Raw genomic sequence first — 23,461 nt, forward strand, 5'->3', positions numbered from 1 at the left:
CTGCTTCCTCTTCTTTTCCTGGCAAATGGGATTCCAGTTTGGATCGGGTGAAAACAAATTTGAGGGAGCACACTGGTTCTCCCCACTCCTGGAACTGGGGGGAACACAACTTATGCTTTTGTCCTGGACACAAATCTTGAGGGTCTGGGATAACGGTGGCCACTTCCCTTTCCACTGCCACGGATCAGTTTAGAAAGAGCACGGGCTACAGCTCTGGCCGAGGAGACGTGAGGGGTGTTCTGTTGGGCGCTGCTACAAGCTTTCCTCACTTTTAAAAAGGGGAACAAGGAAGGGAGGGAGCTGCTCTCTGCCCTGCACCCTCCGAAGGTTTGGGTGCTCGGCGTACAAGAGGGGATTCTTGCTGCTGCTGCTGCAGCCGACTTGCAGACGCTGGCCACTGCTGGCAGGCCTTGACTTCACCGTGGAGCCACTGGCACCACCACGTGTCCTGAGAGCTTAAACCTACGCTGACTCCTCTGTTATTACGGCCAACAGCATATGCACTACAGATATCTAAACTCACCTTTTTGCTGCTTTATCACTGCTACCTTCCCGCTCCTAAAATGTAAGCTCTGTGAGGGGAGGGGCCTGTCCCTCCATCACTATGTCCCCATCACGTGGACTGGGCATTGTCTGGCACAGCTACAGCAGGTGCTTGATAAATGCTGGCTGCATTCATGTATGAGGCTCCTCCAGGGCAGGGACTCAGTCACTGTGGCTTCTGGGAGCGGCAGGGGCTCAAAAGCCTTCGCTGGATCAACAGGCAGGGAAGCCAGAAGACAGCTGCTTAACAACACACTTTATTAAGACAAAACGTACAAAAAGAACCTAACAAAGGAGACGCAACAGGGCTGGAGGTGCCCATCCCAACTAGCTGCCCACGCAGAGGGCCGATGCCAGCCCCTAGCTCGCCCTCCTCCTCCTACAGTTGGAAGGGCTCCACGGGCCACCTTGCCCTGACGGTGGGATCCACGTGGTCCTGAAGGCGGTGCCACTTCATGTGGGCATTCCGACCCTTGATGTTGCCAAACACCCTGAGGAGGCACCAGAGGACACAGGGGTCAGAGCAGGGGGAGGCGGGTAGCCCTGAGGGGGGCACCCAAGAGGGCTGAGGGCAGGCGGTGTGGGAGAATCCAGGGAAAGGGCGGTACCTCTCACACTCCCGGCAGGGAAAGAAGCCCTGGCCCTTCCTGCTCCCCGGCAGCTCAGGGGTCCGCTTCGAGCCGGTGTTTGGGCTGGAGTTGGGGATGGACTCCCTCCTATAACTCTCAGTAGTCCTCTGTAATTCGGGGGTTGGACGGTGGCTGGGTTTCCTCCGAGGGCTACAAGTGACCTGCACAGGGGGCAGAGGTGATGAAAGGATGCTGACGGCCCCGCCGCCCTTCTAAGGGAGAAGCAGGTGTCCAGAGCGTCCAGACGTCGCGGGGTGCACCCCCCCACCGCCACCCAGCTTGGATGAGCACCGGGCATCCAGATCCGTGCTGAACTCCTGAAGCCCTACCCCGAGACCCTCTACCTTCGCTTCTGTCCTGTCTGCTTCACCCAGCTCTCTCTTGACCCTCTTTTCCGGCACTGGGGCTCGGCCGCAGTCAAAATCGATCATTAGTTTTTGCGTGTAGTAGTACTCGACACACTGGGCTACTGTTTTTGTCTGGACCTAGTGGAGGAAGACAGAAGCCGGCTAAGGACAGTGCCTCAGGAGTAGCAGTGAGTATGGCCTTGACGCCCTAAATCCCCTATGGGGCCAGCCGCCACTTTTTGAAAGCCCTCCTGAAACGTCTCTCCCCTACGGCTTGGTATGCTCCTCTGCTACGGGGGACAGAGAATCAGAAAGTCCTCCTGGGGATGAAGGAGTTCAGAGAGAAGCCACCAGAGTCAACACCATCTAAGCTCTGCACGCTCTGAGCAACAAGGCTGGCCCAGGAAGGCTTCTCTCCAGGAAAACGCACACAAAGGTACACACGAGGACGCTCACTGTGACATCATGTGGAGCCACATGTCTAACGACAGGGACTAATTAAAGCAGAGTGTCCTTACGTGGTGGATACCTCATAGCCTTATGCAACAGCTAGGCAGAGCCCTCCAAAAAACTGAAGAGGAAGGAATACTTCCCAACTCAGTCCGTAAGTTCAACATTTCTCTGATACCAAAGCCACACAAAGATATTACAAGGAAAGAAGGCTACAGACCAATGTCCCTCATGAACATAGATGAAAATTTTGAAACAAAACTTTAACGAACAGAATCCAACAATATATATATGTATATATATATATATATATATATATATATATATATATATAAAGGACAATATACCATGACTAAGTGGAGCTCATCCCAGAAACGTGAGGTTGGTTTAACAATCTAAAATCAATGTAATTCATCATATTAAACTTAAAAAAGAGAAATCATATGAGCATCTTGATAGGTGCAGAAAAAGCATTTGATACAATCCAATGTCCATTCCTGATGTAAACTCTCAGCACAATAGGCATAGAAGGAACTTCTCTTCAACCTGATAAATGATACCTACAAAATCCCTACAGCTAACGGTGGAGTGGTTTCCCCTCAAATATCATGAACAACACAAGGATTTCCACTCTCACCACTTCTACTCAATACTGTACTGGTGGTTCTACAGTGCAAAAAGGCAAGAAAAAAAGTAAAGGCATCCAGGTTGGAAAGGAAGAAATAAAAGTGTCTTTATTTACAGATGATAGGCCGGTCTATGTAGAAAATTCAGTGGAATCCACAAAAAAGTTACCAAAACTAGTAAGTCAATTTGGCAACATTTCAGAAGACAAGATCAATATAAAAATCAATATTATTTCTATACATACTAGCAACAAACCATTGGAAACTGAAATAAAAAAGAACTCTATAACATCATAAAAAACACAAGTACTGGGCTTCCCTGGTGGCGCAGTGGTTCAGAGTCCACCTGCCGATGCAAGGGACACGAGTTCGTGCAACGGTCCTGAAGGGATCCCACGTGCCATGGAGCGGCGGGGCCCGTGAGCCATGGCCGCTCGGCCTGCGCGTCCGGAGCCTGTGCTCCGCAGCGGGAGAGGCCACAATGGTGAGAGGCCCGCGCACCGCAAAAAAAAAAAACCCAACAAAAACAGAAAAAAACCAAGCGCTTAGGAATAAATCTGACAAAAAGTATGCAACAACTGTACACTAAAAACTTCAAAACATTGCTGAAAAATTAAAGATTGAAATAGATATACCCTGTTCACGAGTCAGAAGACTCAATATTGTTAAGGTAACAACTCTCCCCAGTTGACCTATAGAGTCAAAAACAGTACCAATCAAGTTCCTAGCAGGAATTTTTATTTTGAAATTGACAAGTTATTTCTAAAATTCATAGGGAAATAAAAAGAATCTAGAATACAAAAAATAACTTTGAAAAAGAATAACAAAGTTGAAGGACTAATATTTTCTGATTTCAAGACTTAGAATAAAGCTACAGTAATAAAGACAGTATGGGAATAGCTTAATAAAAGACAAACAGATCAATGGAACAGAATACAGGGTCCAGAAGTAGATGCATATATATATGGCCAACTGATATTTAACAAAGGTACAAAAGCAACTGAGTGGAGAAAGTATGGTCTTTCCAACAAAAGGTATTGGAACAGTAAATATCCATATGCAAAAAATGAACTCACCTTGCACCCCATACAAAAATAAACTTACAATGGATCATAAATCTAGAAATAAAACCTAAAACTAGAAAACCTCCAGAAGAAAACATAGGGGAAAATCTTTGTGACTTTGGGTTACGCAAAGATTTCTTAGATAGAACACGAGAAGCACAGTCTATAAAAGAGAAACTAGTAAGTTAGGCTTAAGCAAACTTGAAAACTTTATTTCAAAAGACACTGTTAGGAGACTGACAAATTGCATATTGGGAGAAAATATTTCCAAAGCACATATCTGGATAAAGGACTGGTGTTCAGAACAAAATAAGAATTCCTACAGCTCAATAAAAACACAGACACTCCAATAAAAACAGAGGCAAAAGATATGAACAAACAGCTCCCCAGAGAAGGTGCACATATAGAAAAAAAACACAAAGATGCTCAGCATCATTAGTCATTAGGAAAATGGAGTCAGATGCTACAGTACACTCATTAGAATGGCTAACATTAAAGAGACTTAGCATACCAAGTGTCGACGAGGGTGTGGAGCAACTGGACCTTTCATAACCTGCTGGTGGGAATGGGAAGTGGTATAGCCACTTTGGAAAACAGTTTGGCAGTTTCTTAAAACGTTAAACATACATCTACTATAAGTTATCCTCATTCCCCTCCTAGGTATTTATAATCCCACCCCCATCTCTGCAAAAAAAAAAAGAACCCAGTACATGTCCATACAAAGACTTGTACGTGAATGTTCAGAGCAGCTTTATCTGTAGTCATCAGTAACTGGAAACCGCCAACAGGTGGATGATTAAATGAACGGTGGTCCTTCCACACAGTGGTATACTCCTCAACAATAAAGGGATGAAGTATGGGTACACACGACAACATAGATGAATCTCAAAATCATTAGGTTGAGTGTAAGAAGCCAGACAAAGCAGATCACATGCTGTACGATTATTCCATTTATATAAACCTCTAGAAAATGCAAACTAATTTAGAGTGACAGAAAGTAGACAAGAATTGACTAGGGACCTGGGTGGCAGGAAGGAAGGGTTGCAAAGGGGCAGGAGGGAACTTTTGGGGGTGACAGATATTTTCATTATCTTGATCATGGTGGTGGTCTTACAAGTGTATAAATATGTCAAAAACATTAAATCTTACACTTTGATTATGTGCAATTTTGCATACATCAAGTTTAAAAAAGAGCAAAATAATCAGCAGGATATTAAGTATATGATGTCATCCTTCTTTGGGAAAGTGCATATAGGTGTGTAAAATCCGTATGGGCAGTAAATACCTGGCAGGTTATCAATCAGAAGTAGGATTGTGGGGAGGGGCCTGGAGGGCTTTATTTTGAACATGGGATTCATTTCTGTACAGTTTGGGGTTGTTCAAACCAATGGCATTTCAGTTGTCAACTGTTCACAGCATGAGCAGAGTATCGCCCCTGACAGGCCCTGCAGTTCTAGCGCCTCGGCCGTGTGAAGGAGCCTTGTCTACACCAGCCTGCCATGTTCGCCTTACCATCTTGTGTATCAAGTAGAAGTCCTTCTTGTAGGCACAGAACGCCTTCTTAAAGAGCCTCTTCTCCATGGAGGTCCAGATGTCCGAACCTATTGGAGAAACAGCCAAGAGGAGGAAGAATGTTTCTCCTTCTGGGACCACAGCCACGGCTGAAGTGCAGACTCCCCTCTTTTTCAGGCCACCGAGCGCCCATTATATGCCAAGATTTCTGCTAAGCCCCTTACTTGCTTTATCTCACACAATCCTCACAAAAACCTTAGCAGGTAGGGGCTCTTACCATCCCCACTTGACAGGTGCAGCAACTTGAGGCTTCCTCTGGTTAAGAGACTTACCAAGGGCAGCCGTGGGCCCCTGCTTGCCTGACTCCAAGGCTGGAGTGCTCAACTGGGAAACCTGAGCCCACCCCAACCTGGCACCCCCCTTCTGGCCAGGAAGAGCCCACGAGGGAAACAGTGGAAAGGGGAAGGTTGGATCCAACTAGAGAACAGCACCCACTGAGTCCCCCAGAGAGGACGGGCCCTTCTGGGAGGGCAGGTGTAGGCCCCAAGAGAACTCCGGGAGGCACATGCAGAGCTTGCCATGGAAACTGACTGGCTCGCAGGGGCCTCAGCCAGGCCAAAACCACGTGGGCAGCCACGCTCGTTACCTGTGTAGTGATAGTTGGCGAGAGGGTGAGTCCGTGGCTTCTGGGGTCCTCTCAGTAAGAGGGTCTCCAGGGCAACCTGGAACGAGAGGAGTGGTGGGCAACTCTCTGAGGGAGGGAAGATGAGGTGGAGACCCGCCTTCATTCTTTCATTCATTCAGAAAATATGTGCAGCCCTCCCTAAAGCCACCCCTACCCCAGGGCGACTCAAAGTGTGGTCGGTCTGTGGACTGGCCACCAGCTGTCAACCACTTGGGACACATTGCCTACAGCACTAAGCGGACTGTTGAGTGCAGCTGACGTTACCTTTTTCATAGCAAGATTTACTTGATGACGAAACAGTGTGTGGACTTATTCTGGCACAAGCTCCTTATTTCTTCAGGGAGCAGCATTTGGAGTGGCACTGCCCCTGCCCTACCCCATTTTATGGTCCTCATAGAACTAATCATTATCTATCACTTTAAAAAAATGTATTTCATGTGTTCACTCTCCTAAAATGTAAGCCCTGCAAAGAGAGGGCATTTGTCTTGCTCAACAGCGTAACCCCGGTCAGGACTAGCTATGCAGTTTGCAGGACCCAGCGCAAAATGGAAACACGGGGCCCTGTGCTCAGAAACTATTAAGAATTTCAAGATGGTGGCAGCAGAGCATTAAACCAAGAATGGGCCCCTGAGCTGGCCCCAGCCTGATACCATGACATCACCAGGTATCAGGAGGACCCAGTAAATGTGTGCTGATTACTCTGCTGAGCACCCACCACGTGCCAGCCACTGCCTCTCAGCTTGAGAAAAAGCACCATGTAGCCCTGACTCTAGGGTCTCCAACTCGGGTGACGTGACTTCCTCTCCCACTACACACAGTTGGACTTCTTCATTTGCTAAACTTCAGGATTGTGAGGAGGGTCCTTGGAGGAGGCAGAGGCATTTCTATTGCATCAGAGGTTTTCATACACCATTTTTAATCAAAAAGTCACTGTTCAGTAAATAAACCAGATTAATGCAGGCCCTGAGTTGGTTCTGCTAGGCACCGCCTCCCCAGTGCCGCGCTGAGATGAGGTAACGCTGGAGGAACCCTGGTGCTCTGCTGTCACCCCAGATAAATAACTGATGGAGCCCGTATGTGTGCATTTCCCCTACGTTCAAAAGGACACCACCAGTCCCAAAGCGACCAGGGAGAAGGGTGGGTGGCCAGCCTTTGGTTCTCGTGAGCTGCAAAGCCCCAAGTAGAAGGTACGTGTCTTGCGCCTAGAGCCCCTGGCCCTAAGAGAGCAGGGAGCTTCCCACAGCTCCTCTGAGCAACCCCTCGCCTGCACCGCACCTGGATGTTGCCCTGGGCTTCATGCAGACAGTGCAGAGCGAGCTCCAGGTTGGTGCCCCCGCCCGGCATCACGCTGGAGCAGGCCACGTTGAAGAGCTCGGTCACTGTTTCCAGCAGGCAGCCCAGCAGGGGAAGGAGAGGAGACACAGAGGGTCAGCAAGTGCCAGAGAGGAAACCTCCCCAACAGCACAGATGGGGCGGGGGGCTCCTGTCACCATCTCCCTCACCTCTCTGTTACAAGCAGGCTGAGGGAAGGGAGGGAAAAGGAGGACGGGCAGAAACCCTGCTCCTGGCACCTGCTCTGGATGGCCTGCCCAGCTACTGGGTGAGAGGAGAGGTGGGGCAAGGGACTGCAGCACAGCAAAGCAGTCCTGCACTGAAGGCCAACTCTGCCCACCCCACCCCCGCCTGGGGATCACTGTTTCTTGGTCAAGGTGAGAACTGGGAGGAGAAACCCCTTGGACATGGAGGAGGGCCCTCGGGAACCTGGCCCCAAAGTCTCAGCCACCTCTATCCTGTGTCTTCGGGTTGGTCATCACATCTCCCCATGGCTTCCAGACCAGAGTAGCTACATGCTCGTCACTTCCAGCCAGTGATCTGTCCTGGAGCTCTGGGATCTCAGCCTGAAACTGGCTTCCTATGTTGATGTGTCTGAAATGAGGCCACACACATGGACATAAAAGACATATGTGTGTGACCAAGATGGGAAATACAAGAGAGATGTGCGGTGAGCCCTGCTCAGCAGGGCTGTGGAACCCACCTTTTGGCCATCTCTCAGACACAGGGAGTGCTCATCAGCCCAGTAGATACGCGCAGGTATTCCAGAGACCTCTTGAGGGATACTTCCTTCCTTCCTCCAATTTGCTTTATCGCCAGATTTCTGGCTTCAGGCGTTTGGGGTCTAGGACAGGGGAGGTATGTGCTGATACCTGGCATTCTTCTGTATCCAAGGTAACATCCAAGCTACAAAACAGTATCTCACTGCGCCATCACCAATTCTATCTAGAACCCCAGGGTGCTGGGCATTCTGTCCCCAGAGATCCAACTATGGTATGTCTGGACAGAAGGAATATTGGGGAAACACCTGGAAAAATCCACCACGTCTCTGCTAGACAGGTTCTGGGTCTAGACCTGACTTTCCCGTGATGCAGGCTCCCTTGGGAAAAACCGACACTGGAATGCAAGGAGGGTAAAAGCATCCCCACATTGCAAGGACCCTCAGGTTCTAAGTCTGTTCCAACTCACGGTTCAGTGCTGATCTTGCTGTTGTCCTTCACCACATAGATACCAAAAGAGCCGTCCATGTGATCTGGAAAACACCCAAAGAAGAGCCTCAAGAAGACTGGCTACAACTGACCCATGAGGCCCTTTCTGCCTGCCTTTCTAGAGCAGCTAAAAGCAGGCTCTTCAAGATTGCATGGTATACACACACTACTGTATATAAAATAGATCATCAACGAGGACCTATTGTATAGCACAGGGAACTATACTCAATGCTCTGTAATAACCTATATGGGAAAAGAATCTAAAAAAGAATAGATATGTGAATATGTATAACAAAGTCACATTGCTGTACACCTGAAAATAACACATTGTAAATCAACTCTAATCCAATGTAAAATTGAAAATTACAAAAAAAAAAGATTGCATGGTATGGAGTTTCCTCAAACATTAAAAGTAGAACTACCATATCATGCAGCAAACCCACTTCTGGGTATTCATCCAAAAGAACTGCACTCAAGACCTCAAAAAGATATCTGAACTCCCATGTTCACTCCAGCACCATTCATAATAGCCAAGATGTGGAAACAACCTAAATGTCCACTGACAGATGAGCACATAAAGGAAATGTGACATAAACATACAATGAAATACCATTTAGCCTTAAAAGGAAATTCTGCAATATGCAACAACATGGATGACCATTGAGGACATTATACTAAGTGACATAAGCCAGTCACAGAAAGAGAAATACTGCATGACTCCACTTATATAACGTATCTAAAGTAGTTGAATTCATATTGATAGAATCAAAGAGTGGAATAGGGGTTACCAGGGGTTGGGGCAGTGGGAAATGGGAGGTTACTAATCAATGGGCATAAAGTTTCAATTAATCAAGCTCTAGAAATCTGCTGTATAACATTGTGCCTATAGTCAACAATAATGTATTGCACACTTGAATATTTGTTAAAAGGGCAGATCACAGATTAACTGTTCACATCACAATAAAATAAAATAAAAAGATTGCATGGAAGGGGGATAATACTTCTGAAAAAGTAGAGTAAGGAACTCGGCAAAACAACAAATTTACTTACAAAAATCATTAAAAAAAAAAAAAAAGAACAGTAAGCTAAAGTCTCTGCAAGTTGTCCTAAAGGCATACAGCATTTTAAGAAATACTCATTCAAGAAAATCTACTAAATCTTGGGAAGAACAGTGAGAGTCTGTGGCACTGGAGCCATGGCCCACTCCCTTACCCACCTAGCCCCCAGCTCTTTGTAACGGAAGCTCTACCCAGGTAGGTGCAGCCAAGGAGATGGGGGCTTCTTCTTCCCCTGGCTCCCATGCTTAAGGAATTAAAGTAAGATAAAATAAAAATTTCTCATCAAAGAGAAAATGCCATCAAGAGATGGAAATTATATTTTAAAAAGAAACAAATGTGGACTTCCCTGGCGGTCCAGTGGTTAAGACTCCACGCTTCCACTGCAGCGAGCACGGGTTTGATCCCTAGTCGAGGAAGTAAGATCCTGCATGCTGTGCGATGCAGCCAAAAAAAAGAAGAATCAAATGAAAATAATTCAGGGGTTAAAAAAGTACAATAACCAAAATAAGGCTCAACAGAAGATCTCAGCTGGCAGAAGAAGTGTTCAGCAAACCTGAAGATAGAACAATGGAGACTATGAAATCTGAAGAACAGAGAGAAAAAAATATAGGAAAGTGAAGAGAGCCTCAGAGAAATGTGAGATGTCATTAAATGCAACAATATATATGTAGTGGGAGTACCAGAAAGAGGGGAGAAAGGGACAGAATATTTAAAGTATTAATGGCTGAAAATTTCCCAACGTTGATGAAAAACAATATGTATATCCAGCAAACTCTACAAACTCCAAGAAAGATTAAACACAAAGAGCTCTACATCCAGACATAACATAGGCAAAATGTGGAAAGCAAAAATAAAGATAAGATCTTGAAAGCAAAAAGGGAAAAACAATTTGTTACATACAAGGGCACTACAGTAAAATTAACAGCTAACTTCTTAACAGAAACGATGTAGGTTACAAGGCAATGGGATAATATATTCAAATTACTGAAAGTAAAAAAGTGTTAACCAAGTATCTTATATTCAGCAAATTATCTTGCAAAAATGAAGGTAAAATAAAGACACTCCCAGATAAATAAAAACTGAGGATACCTGTTGCTGGCAGACCTGTTTTACAAGAAATATTGAAGGTGAAATATTATTCAGCCCGCAAAATGCAACAAAGTACTGATACATAGTGCAACGTGGATGAAACCTAAAAACATCATGCTAACTAAAAGAAGGCATTCATAAAGGACCACATACTGTATGATTCCACTCATAGGAAATATGCAGAATAGCGTAATCGATAGAGACAAAGTAGATTAGTCGTTACCCATGGCTGGGGATGGGGAGGATGGAAAGGAGGGACTGCTAATAAGTACAGGGCTTCTTTTGGGGATGATGAAAATTTCTGAAAACTGATGGTAGTGATGGTTGCACAGCTCTGTGAATATACTAAAAACCATTGAATTCTATACTTTAAAGGGATGAATTGTATGGTATGTGAATTATATATCGCTAATAAAAATAGATACTAAAGAAAGTCCTTCAGATTGAAAGCAAATGACATCAGATGGTAACTTGAATCCAAACCAAAAAAAAAAAAAAAAGCGAAGCGCTAATAAATATGGGTAACTATAAAAATCACTATGATTACATATTTCTTTTCTTTTCTTAATGTCCTTAAAAATACCTGCATAAAACAATATGTATTGTGGGCCTGTAACATACAGAAATATAATATATGTGACAGTAACTGCACAAGGAGCACAGCTGCATTGGAGTAAAGGAATATCACCTCAGACAGTAACTCAAATCCACAAGAATAAATGAAGAGATCAGAAATTGTAAATAAGAAGGTTAATATAACAACCTCTATAAATCATGCTTGCTTTCCTTTATCCGCTCAGTGTTTTTACACGAAATAAAATTATATAAAGCAATAAACATGACCAGTAAGGTATTACTGGTTCTCTCACATATAATAGCAAAAGAGTTAGCAGGGTTAGAAGAGTTAGAAGAATTAGATTACAAATCAATAAAAGGCAGCAATTTGGAAAATTCACAAATATGTGAAAATTAAGCAACACACTGTTTAATAGTGTATTAAACAAGAAGTGGAATGATAAATTAGAAAATACTTTAGCTGAATGAATATAAAAACACAACATATTAAACTTACAAAATGTAGCTAAAGCAATGTTCAGAAGGAAATCTATAGCTGTAAAATGCCTGTATTAAAAAAGAAGAAAAATCTCAAATCATTTATGGTCAACTGATTTTCCACAAAGGTACCAAGACAGGGCTTCCCTGGTGGCGCAGTGGTTGAGAGTCTGCCTGGCGATGCAGGGGACATGGGTTCGTGCCACGGCCTGGGAAGATCCCACATGCCATGGAGCGGCTGGGTCCGTGAGCCATGGCCACTGAGCCTGCGCGTCCGGAGCCTGTGCCCCGCAACGGGAGAGGCCACAACAGTGAGAGGCCCGTGGACCGCAAAAGAAAACAAAACAAAACAAAGTACCAAGACTATTCAATGAGAAAAGAACAGTATTTTCAAGTGCTGGAAGAACTGATACATACATGCAAAAGAATAAATTTGGACTCCTACCTCATACAGTATACAAAAGTTAATTAAAGATTGATCGCAGGCCTAAGAATAAGTTGGACTTCATCAAAATTAAAAATTGTGTACTGCAAACCATATCATAAATAAAATGAAAGGACAACCCACAAAATGGGAGAGAATTTGCAAATCATATATCTGATAAGGGGCTTGCATCCAGACTATATAAGGAACTGAGACAGCGCAATAATAAAAAGATAAGAATTCAATTTAAAAAATGGGCAAAGGATCTGAACAGACATTTCTCCCGAGAAGATATACAAATGGATAATAAGCACATGGAAAGATTCTCAACATCGTTAGCCACCAGGGAAACGTAAATCAAAACCACAATGAGGGGGCTTCCCTGGTGGTGCAGTGGTTGAGAGTCCGCCTGCCGATGCAGGGGACGCAGGTTCGTGCCCCGGTCCGGGAGGATCCCGCTTGCTGTGGTGCGGCTGGGCCCGAGAGCCATGGTCGCTGAGCCTGCGCATCCGGAGCCTGTGCTCCACAACGGGCGAGGCCACAAACACTGAGAGGCCCACGTACCGCAAAACAAACAAACAAACAAACACCCCACAATGAGCTACCACTTTACACCCACTAGGATGGTTATAATGAAAAAGACAGATAAGAAGTGTTAGCAAGGATGTGGAAATACTGGAACTTTCATACAATGCTGGTGGAAATTTAAAATGACCCGGCCATTTTGGAAAACAGTCCGGAAGTTCCTTAAACGGTTAGACATAGTTACCCTTTGACCCAGCAATTCCACTCTGAGCTGTATACCCAAGAGAAATGAGGACTTATGTCCAAAAACAACTTATACATAAATGTTCTTAACAGCACTATTTGCAATAGCCAAAGGACGAAAACAACCCAAATGCCCCTTAACTGATGAATGGATAAATAAAATGTTGTCTCTCCAGAGAATGGAATATCATTCATCCATAAAAAGAAATGAAACACTGATGCATAGTACAACATGGATGAACCTTGACAACATTATTCTAAGTGAACAAACTAGACACAGAATGTCACATATTGTATGATCCCAATTATATGAAATGTCCAGAATAGGGAGACCCATAGAAAAAGTAGGTTGGTAGACTGGTGGTTGCCCAGGGCAGAGGAGCTGGGGGCTACAGGGCCTGTGTGTAACCGCTCGTGGATATAATCATCTGGGGTGATGAAAATGCTCTAGAATTAGATTGTAGGATGGGTGTACAATCCTAAGAATACACTAAAAAATCACTGTACACTTTAAATGGGTGATTCATATGGCATGTGAATTATATCTCAATAAAGCTGTTTAAACAATTACTCGAAAGGGCAGGCAGAATGGTGGTTAAGCTAAATTGCGTCTATTTTCTTTCTGGCTACAAAATTATAAGCACCTAGAAGGCTGCTGGTCCCAGATGGTCCTGGGATAGTTCTGAACAGCAACAGGACCCCCAGACCAGGCCCAAGCGTAGGCCAGAGGGAATGGCTGGACCAAATTCTACAGGGGGCGGGGGTCTGGCCCCCCGCAGGCCTATCATGGGGTGATCAAGCTCACTCACCAAGCATGGCACTGATGAGCCTGTCGGGACGGCCCCGGGCAGATGTGGAACACAGAGTGTTGAAATACAGCCCAGAGCCCTCCCGGATGGGGCTGAGCATCGGGGGTGGCGTGTAGGCAGGGCACTGGGACAGTCCCTTCAGGAGCCGGTCCACCAGGAACACGGGCGAGCACAGGCAGCTCTGGCGGCATCCTCCCGGGCCCGGCTCCCCAGACATGGAGGGCGGAGGAGGGATGAGCAGTGCCTTGGGCCGTCGGAGCTTCTTCCTCTTCCGCTTCCTGTGTTGGCTGCTCTCCTTGCTGTCTCTCTCTTCCCCGTCCTTCTCCTGTCCCCGGAGAAGAAGAGACTTCAGAAACACAAGGGTCACCTGAGGCCACCGGCCCCACAGCTCAGTCCTCAAGATGGCCTGAGAGTGGGAAAGGGTACTGACCAGCCAGACGCACACCCAGCATGGCCGTGCAAAGAGTCCTCAGCACAGGAAGCCAGGCAGGGCCACCACGCCTGAGCCAGACTCCAGACCCTAAGCCGGGCGATATTTGAGGCTGGGGCCTTCTCAGGCACACACACCTCCCAAGGAGAGGCCCTCACTCAGACCATTTTGGAAATTCATGTCCGTTGTTAAAGTGACTGGCACTTAAAGTGTGGGGGCCAGACGGATGCAACAGCATGACAAAAGGAAAACCTGTTGCCCTCAAAATGACAGCAGCTACTGGGAGACAAGCAGTGGGCTCCATGCATCCCGTACCCGAGTCCAGCATGAACGTCTCCAGGTGGGGTCTTCCAGCACAGGCTGAAGAGACGACGGCTTGAGCTTGCTACACTCTCTCTTACCTCCACGCAATCTCCCCTCCTCTCTGCCCATCTTACCCCTCCTCATCCTCCAGCTCTCTGCTGCAACACCCCCTTCCTCAGGCAGGGTCTCTGGTGCCCTCGGGGCTCCTACAGCTCCCTCTCCCAGCCCGGCCCGTTCTGGGTGGTCAGTGTCCGGGGATGGGTCTATCTACTCCGCTGGGCTGGGAGCCCCAGGATACGGGGACAGGCCTGCTGTGGTCGCTGCAGTGTCCCCAGCCCTGCCCAGCACAGGGCCAGACACAAAGGAAGTTCACTGGAGGTTGAATGAATGAATGAACATGCAAATCAAGCTCTTCTGGAGTCAGGATTTGGGGTCTTTTCTCACAGCACCCACTGGCAGCTGGAAAGCAGCTGGAAGGAAGTGCACCCACCTTGCTCCCCGGAGGATGGTTCGCTGGAGCCACAGGCACCGACACAGGGACCACCAAAGGGGATGCGGTCATGTTGTCCAAGGACTTCCTGGCTCTCGGGGAACTCTGCCTGTCCCCCTCCGGCCTCAGCACCTGTCTTGGTGGCTTGCAATACTCCATGCCACACAACTACACACAGAGAAGAGCCAGCCCTTTAAGAGACACAGTACGTAGGGAGCAAGGGGCCCCTCCAGAGCAGCACAGCCCTGACTCCCGGCCCCCAGCCAGGCTCCCCGCAGGAGGGCGGCTCCATCCTGAGATGAATGGCAGCTTCGAGCCCCTTCACCTGCGGCTCCTGCTTCCCTCGAGGTGCCGGCCACTGGTCGCTGTGAAAACACATGTGGCTGCTCAGCCCTCTCTCTGTATAAAACATCTGGCTGCAATTCTTGCAGATGTAAGTGCTCCTTGGCTCTGCCTAGTCTGTGGGACCACCATTGTGCTGGTTACTGTGGGGAAGAAAGGGAGAATGGGACTCCGTCCCCAAACACTGATCCTCTGACAGATTTGGACGAACCCTAAAGAAATGGAGATGATGCCCCCGATTCTCTGTGACCTAGTGCTCGCCCCTTCAGGAGTGAAGCATCCAGAGCTCGCTCACCCAGGGCCAGCACAACGAAGCCACCAGAGGATTCCCGAGGGGCTTCTGAACTTACCAGCCACCCGCCATGTTCTCCTCCTTCATCGGGTGGGGGAGCCGGTAGATATTTCCACCCTGAAGACGAAAATACATCTGAGCCAACATATCAGAAATGAGATGCAAGAGTGAAAACTATAAGACTTGGAAGAAAACACAGGTATAATTCTTGGTGACCCTGGAGTAAGCAGTGGTTTCTTGGATGACTCCAAACCCAAACAAAAGACAGACGTATTGGACTTCATCAAAATTTACAACTTCTGTGCTTCAAAGGACATCATCAAGAAGTGAAAGGACAGAGTAAGAGAAAGAAGTTGAAAATCGTGTCTGATAAGGGACTATGTAGATTTCTGTATCTGTGATACATAATGAACTCTCACAGCTCAAAAATAAAATCACAACGCAATTTAAAAATGGGAAAAGACTCTGAAGAGACACTTATAAAAAGAGGATATACAAATGGCCAATAAACACATTAAAAGATGCTCAGGATTATTAGCCATCAGGGAAATGCAAATTAAACCATAATAAGATTATCATTTCCCACCCACTAAGGTGGCTGTAATCAAAAGAACCAACTGGACAATAACAAGTGTTGGTGAGGATGCAGAGAAACTGCAGGCCTCATACACTCTGGGTAGGAATATAAAACAGCACAGCTTTTTGGAAAAGTCTGGCACTTCCTACAATAGAATTACCCTATAGCCCAGCAATTCCGCTCCTAGGTATTTCCCAAGAGAAATGAAAACATATGTCTAAACAATAATCTGTACACAAATGTTCATAGCAGCGTATTCACAATGGCCAAGAAGTGAAAACAACCCATATATCTATCAGTTGATGAATGGATAAATAAAATAGGGTGTATCCATACAATGAACAACTTACCAGCGATAAAAAGGACTGAAGTTCTGACCTGTGCTACAGCACTTAGGAACTCTGAGAACATCATATGAAGTGAAAGAAGCAAAAGACACAAAAGGCCACGCAGCATTATGATTCCAATCACATGAAGTGTCCAGAATAGGCAAATCCATGGAGACAGAAGGTAGATGCATGGTTGCCAGGGGCTGGGAGGGATGGAGAGATTGTGGGTGACAACCCAGGGTGTTGGGTTTATTTTTGCGGTGATGAAAGTGTTTTGGCAAAGAGTGGCGATGGGTGCACAACCTCGTAAACAAACTGGATGGTGCACCTCAAGATGGCGAATTAGATGGCACGTGAATGTTAAACCTGTGAAAAAAAAAAGAGGAGGAGGTAGCTGTAGTGTGACTGGAAGGATGCTGGACCTCGGAACATCACGAAGAGACATGGCCGAGCTCTCTGCGCCCAGGACCTCGTGGGCACGATGTGGGAGGACCCAAGCTGCTCCACAAGGGCGGACCGGCGCCAGGCCTGCAGCAGGGGACAAGTCGGACTTGTGGACCTGTGATTCACAACCAGAATAGACACAGCATTTCACGTACAAATATCAAGGGCAAAGGAGCTCTGCCTTTCATTCTCTGAAAAAGTGAAGGAGGCAAATCCAAAAGGAAGCGAAAGGCAGAAAGAAAGCAAATAGAAAAAGTTTAGTGAAGAAACATGATGCAAAGTGTCTCTGACAACTCTAAAGCCCTGTTCTGTTTTGTGTGTGTGTGTTGCAGGGTGGAGGGTGATGTGAGGAACCATCACTTCTCTGGACCTTCATTCCCCCCTCTGTAAACAAACTGCATCTAACGATTTGCTGAGGTTATATACAGTGCCTGGACAAGTCAGAAACACGGACACAGGTAAGGACGAGACTCTGCCTCCCGCATGGTCAGCTCCCGTGAGAGGGCCCTGGTACCTGGATCCTGTTGAATATCATCAGCTTGGACTCGGAGCCCCAGGGAGGATCCGCTGGAGGCCCGGCCGACGACGAGAAGGAGGCCATGGCTACCTGGCTTGGAGAAGCCGCACAGCACATATCCATTTTATTTGTTTTTTTTTTTTTTTTTTTTTTTTGTGGTACACGGGCCTCTCACTGTTGTGGACTCTCCCGTTGCGGAGCACAGGCTCCGGATGCGCAGGCTCAGCGTCCATGGCCCACGGGCCCAGCCGCTCCGCGGCATGCGGGATCCTCCCGGACCGGAGCAAGAACCCATGGCCCCTGCATCGGCAGGCGGACCCTCAACCACTGCGCCACCAGGGAAGCCCTCACATATCCATTTTCACTTTCTCCTTCCGGAAGCCTGAAAGGCGCTGGGCCCTGGAGTTGCCAGAGAAGAGCCTGTAGCCTCCGCCCCAGGAGCAGGCCGGGCCCTCTTCACCTTTTGTGGCCCCAGAAGCCGTGCCATTCTCAGCCTGGGCCTGCTTCCCTGGGAGGTGGGCTCTGGATGACTCCTCTCCTCCTAACTGGGTCTGACGCAGGGCCCCAGGGGAGATGTCCCACAGGTCCAAGGTCCCTTTCGAGGACCTCAACTGCTTGGCCAGAGAGGAGATGTCTGGGTTCCCAGGAGGGTCCAGGGACGACGCTGTGAGGGCAGGTGGAGCAGCAGCCACTTTTGGTGCTCCCTTTGTGTCCTGGCTCACTCTGCTGGGGGAGGCCTCTGTGGGGAAAGCAGGTTTGGATTTTCTCCTGCGGGTTAGGGATCCCTCTGGATCAGGGTTCACGGGGCCAGCATGGAGAGTCAACAGTGGGCACCACAGGCGGGGGCTACTGTGGCCACGGCCCCTGCAGTGACTTCAGGGCAATTTGCTTGTCGTCAGGTGTGGGAAGCTGGGAGGAGGCGGCGGCACCTGGGTGTGGGAGGAGATCCGCTGGGACTTGGTGATCATCTGGAACACCTGCATCTGCTCGTGGCTCACCAGAGACTCCTGAGACTTCAGGAACAGCTGCTGGAAGAGCGGCGTGGCATCCGACGGGAGGCCGCTGGACTTTGGGCTGTCCTGGGGGCCAGGCTCACCAGGGTTCTGCCACGAGGAGTCGCAGTCAAATTTGCGCCTCTTGGAAGCCCAGGAGTCGTCTTCCCCACTGGTGCTGACATATCTGGGGTCACCCGAGGCCTCCCCTGGTGCCTTCAGGAGCGTGGGAGGGAAAGACGGCGTGTCCTCCAGACCGGTGCCCCAGCTGGGTGAGGGCTCCGCCGCAGGGGAGTAGCTGCTGAGCCCGGGGCCAGGCTCGGAGCCCTACCGGGACAGAACTGCAGAGGGCTTGTGGACGACAAACATACTGTTTCCTTTGCTCTTAGGGCAGCCCGACAGGTTTCAGAGCCACTGGAAACTGTGGCTTGATGGCTGGGAACTGGCGGGGACAGTCTGGCCACGGAACAGAGGCAGGCAGGTGGGCAGGGGAGCGCCTTCGGGCCAGCCCTCCAGGGATGATGGGGGCTGGAGCAGCGGCAGCTCCGGCTCAGCTGGGTTGGGCCGCTGTTCTCAGCTGCCCACGAGTGGATGGCTGTGAACACGTCCGTGCCCGGCTCCTTCCGTGGGGGCCGGGGCTCCTCGGGAACCTCAGTGCCCAGGGTTACTGGGGCCGCCGGGGTGCTGGCTGGGCCGCAGAAGGAGGACCCTGACGAGGGCAGGGAGGAACAGGCCGTGTTCCTCCCTTCCCCGCTGTCTGAAGGCCCTCCCAGGGCTGGCCCGGGAGAAGGGATCTTCTGGCAGACGATGCTGTTCATGATACAGAACAGGAGGTCTCAGTTGGGCAAGAGGGAGCTGGGGGATGGGGCTTCCGGGGGCACCAGGGACCACAGGCTCGCGGGTGCGGGCTGGCTTGCCACCTCGTGCGCGTGGGGTGAGTTCCCGCAGGGCTCCTCCTCCGGGGGGGGCCTCCTTGAGGATGCACAGGCCGTGCTGGACCTCGGAGTGCCAATGCAGGGAGCGGTAGTCGCAGTAGCTCTTGCTGCAGCCCTGCGCACTGCACACAGAGGGCTTGGTCTTCTGGTGGGTGAGCATGTGCCCGGTCCTGGAATCACATGAGGAGAAAGTTAGCGGGTGTCTCGGCGTGGGTCACTAACTGCAGGAATCCAGACGTGTCCCCAGGGGGCAGCAGCATCACAACTCATAAACTGTGCTCAGACCCTATGAGGAAAGACCCCTGCTAAGGCCAAAGCCGTCTGGAAGGGGGAGCTCTTGCCCTCATCCCTAAGCAAACCCCTAATTTGAGATTAAAAAAATCAGTGGGAGCCAAGTCAGAGTTCCCCAAAGTGGGTTCCTAAGGAACACCAGTCTCCAGGGTTGCTCCCTGAGGACTTGGGCCCAGCTGGCAAATAAGTTTGGAAAAAACACTCTTTACTTCTTGGAGGTTCCTAGTAGCAAACTGAAAAGCCACAGAGCAGAGAAAGAGAGATCTGTTGAACTTTCCATGTCTCTCAAACTTATTTGCCCACAAAACCATTTCTTTAAATAGACACATTTAGCATCCCCAAGAACCAGAGATGCAGAGTTCTGAGAACGCACTTGAGGAAATGCTAACTTGGTGATGATCCTTCCTTCAACAAAGGAGTCTTTGCCTTCCCACAGGAGTCCTCTAGACAGCTACCTGGGAGCCCCACAGCAACAACAACAGAAAGCCAAATGTGCCTATAATTTCTGCAAATATAAACGAATGCAAGTATGTATTATATTTACATCATACTTATACCTGCATTAATATATTATAAATATAAACAAATGGGTAAATCACCCTCTGGGTTCCCAACAATCCTACTCCAGATGGTTCTAATCAATTGGACCCAGTAAATAATGAAACCCTTTCCCAAAGGTGGACCCTTGGCCTCCATCTGAGGGAAGCAGCAGAGAGGGCATCCGGAGACCCACTTTCTAGCCCTAACTGTTACCAGCTTGTGACAGGAGTAAATCATTTCCCATCCTTAATGGCGAGAGGGGAGAGGATACAATGAAAGCGGGATCCATCGAAGCCTCAGTAAAGGCTGGGCGAGCTGTAAACATGCAAGGGATCGTCCTCTCCCACTTACGAGTCTCTCAGTTTGAAAGTCTGTCTCTCCTCCCTCGGCAGCAAGAAAACTTATCATTTCTAAGACATGAAGAACAAACGGAATTCTGCTCCTCTTACACTGAGCTTGCTTTTTAAAGTCACGTTTTGAAAAAAAATCGAGTTAATAAAAGGGGGAATTAAAAAAGGAAAAAAGAGAGTGAACACTCCATTGCCATGTTCTAGAAACAGGCATTTCAGAACCCCTCACGCCCTGGTGTTATCCCAACATATATTCCTCATGGAGTGCATATCTGTTCTGCTCAGACACCCACCAGGGGCTCTGAAAATTTCTCTACACAGTTAGCCCAACTCCCTCCATGACACAGTTGCCGCTGGAGTGTGTTTTTAAAGCACATGGGTCCTGTCTGCAAGTCGCAGTGGCGCTCTCCTCACTGGAGTGAATCTGAAGGCTGGGGAGGGCGGGCTGTCCGGGGCAGTGTAGGCCCTGCCCCCCCCAAACACTGGCCGTGGGAGGAGCACAGGTCGCACACACCTGGGACACCCGACGGTGGGGGGCGGTGCAGGTGGATGGCAGGGGATGCAAAAGAACCAGGAACACGCCCAGCCCCCAGCAGCCCCCTGAACAGATGTCCCAACCAGACTCCTACATACAGGTGGTCCTGACGCTTAAAGGCCTTGCTGAAGATTTTGCACACGTGTCTCCTCTCCTGGCTGTGGGTTACGTAGTGCTTGCTGAGAGAACTGGCGCTGCTGAACACCTTCCCGCAGAGGCTGCAGTCCAGGAGTGGGTTCTGAGGGGACCTGTGCTGCCGCTTTCCTTTCCTTGTGCTCCCAGACGTGGCCCTGCCTCCTTTGTTAGCCTCTTTGGGCACCTTGACCACGCCTAGCCCCAGGTCTAGACAGAGGGAGAAAGCACAGGTTATGACATCCGGGGACATCGGAGCCCGGGCGGAAGCACTCTACCACCCTCGGACCAACTTCAGCAGCTGAGTCCAACTCAGGGAGTTGGCCGAGAACCCCAACTTCAGCAGCTTCACTCGCAGAGAAGACCAGGCTTAGAACCAGGTGAGGGGGAGAAGGGACCCTGGGCAAGCCACACCTCCAGGGCGGCACCCAATCTTGAAGCCACACTTGGGGGGTAAGGGAGGGGACAGCAACAGTCTGAGTGCTTCCAGGACAGAGTGACTGGACAGGCAGGACTTCATGACGGTAACATCAACAGCACACTTGTAAGTGCAATCCACAAGGCAAAATCTTAGAAAAGTTTAAGTCCTTTCTCCCAGCCAATTCCACTCTGGTTTTTTAATTAAGGAAATTAAGGCAGATCTGTACAAATTAACGGAGATCTTGCAGATAACTGCAAGTGAGTTAACTGCAGCATTGTTTTTCCTGGTGAAATGTGAGAAACCACCTAATAACTGACACGAGGGCAGGTGGGTGACTGCATTCTGGTCTCAGTGGTCTATGGTGCAGGCATTTAAGATACAACTGTAGGAAAATATCCATTCACGTGAAAGGATGTTCATGCTGTACCACTAAGTGCTGTGCCACTAACAAGAGGATTGTTGAAAAACGGAATGATCTAGTCTTTAAAAGGGAAAAATAAATTTGAATAGAAACAAACAGAATGGGATTGATTGGTAGCATCATGGATCAACTTAATTTTCCTTTTCCTATATATCTGAATTTTCCATGTTTCTCTACTCCTTGGGTAAATGAGTAGGTTTTTTTTTATAATTTCATTTTTGATTTTTTTTCGTTGACCCGTGAGTTATTTTAGAAGAGTGTTCTTTAGTTTCCAAATACTTGAAGACTTTTTTCTCTTATTTCTTTTACTTATTTATTTATTTTTGGCTGCATTGGGTCTTCATTGCTGTGCAGGCTTTCTCTCGCTGTGGAGAGTGGGGGCTACTCTTTGTTGCGGTGTGTGGCCTTCTCATTGCAGTGGCTTCTCTTATTGCGGAGCATGGCCTCTAGGCTCACGGGCTTCAGGAGTTGTGGCACGCGGGCTCAGTACTTGTGGCTTGCGGGCTCTAGAGCGCAGGCTCAGTAGTTGGGGCGCATGAGCTTAGTTGCTCCGCGGCATGTGGGAGCTTCCTGGACCAGGGCTCGAACCTGTGTCCACTTCACTGGCAGGTGGATTCTTAATCACTGCGCCACCAGGGAAGTCTGCAATAAAGTATTCTTAAATTAACATATGTACTTTTGTGTGTGTGTGTGTGTGGTACGCGGGCCTCTCACTGTTGTGGCCTCTCCCGTTGCGAAGCACAGGCTCCGGACGCACAGGCTCAGCGGCCATGGCTCACGGGCCCAGCCGCTCTGCGGCATGTGGGATCTTGCCGGACCGGGGCACGAACCCGTGTCCCCTGCATCAGCATGCAGACTCTCAACTACTTCGCCAACAGGGAAGCCCCACTTTTTTTTTTTTAACACAAAATGCTACTCCACACTGAATAGACTATAGTATAGTGTAAACATAACTTATGGGCACTGGGAAAGAAACAAACAAAACTCCTATGATTGGCCTTATTGTGGTGGTCTGGAACCGGACCTGCAGTACCTCTGATGTATGCTGATACTTGAGCGACGGGAGTCAAAACTGAGAGCAGAGGTTCTCTAACTCTGGTTTCATTAAGAAATAGCTGGTGAGACTGTGTTAAAAATTCAGGTTCAAACACACCTAGTGCCCAGATCTTAGTTTTTAATACTGTTCTCCAATAAAAGTAACCAGGGCTCCTTGGATAAACGGTTGGTTCTAGGACTGGGCAGGAAATTATACAGGATGTGCTTAGAGTATCTGGTAGTTCCAGAACAGAAGTCTCTCAGCCTCCATCTCGTTATCTCTCTCTCTCTCTCTTACACACACACACACACACACACACACACACACACAAACACAAATGGGGTATGTCAAAGAGACACAGGAGCCAACTGAAAGAGCTCCCAATAGTCAAAGCTGGAACAACTTGAGCAACAAAGTAGCACTGGATAATAACCCAGTCTATAAAATCTCCGTGAGCCCATGCTGATATAAATGAATGACTGAACAA

General features: G+C 48.3%; 2 pseudogenes across 2 annotated transcripts in view; both read right to left on the reverse strand.

Moving 5' to 3' along the window:
- Nucleotides 1–792: 792 nt before the first annotated feature.
- LOC307066834 (zinc finger protein 541-like) overlaps nucleotides 793–23,461 on the reverse strand; it is a 50,435-nt pseudogene continuing 27,766 nt past the window's right edge. The window contains exons 8-15 of the transcript in view: nucleotides 8,377–8,440; nucleotides 7,640–7,782; nucleotides 7,132–7,235; nucleotides 5,818–5,893; nucleotides 5,172–5,260; nucleotides 1,517–1,657; nucleotides 1,152–1,333; nucleotides 793–1,034 (exon numbers count right to left, since the gene is read on the reverse strand). The product of the transcript in view is annotated as a zinc finger protein 541-like (transcript). The remainder of the gene's footprint in view (nucleotides 1,035–1,151; nucleotides 1,334–1,516; nucleotides 1,658–5,171; nucleotides 5,261–5,817; nucleotides 5,894–7,131; nucleotides 7,236–7,639; nucleotides 7,783–8,376; nucleotides 8,441–23,461) is intronic.
- Nucleotides 13,590–21,616, reverse strand: LOC307066198 (zinc finger protein 541-like; annotated as a pseudogene). Its single transcript has 8 exons — nucleotides 21,511–21,616; nucleotides 21,063–21,306; nucleotides 17,687–19,418; nucleotides 17,319–17,489; nucleotides 15,513–15,571; nucleotides 15,146–15,305; nucleotides 14,821–14,988; nucleotides 13,590–13,922 (listed from the first exon to the last, which is right to left on the reverse strand). The product of its transcript is annotated as a zinc finger protein 541-like (transcript).

Source organism: Hyperoodon ampullatus (genome assembly GCF_949752795.1).
Source record: "Hyperoodon ampullatus genome assembly, chromosome: 18".
Lineage (NCBI taxonomy): Eukaryota > Metazoa > Chordata > Mammalia > Artiodactyla > Ziphiidae > Hyperoodon > Hyperoodon ampullatus.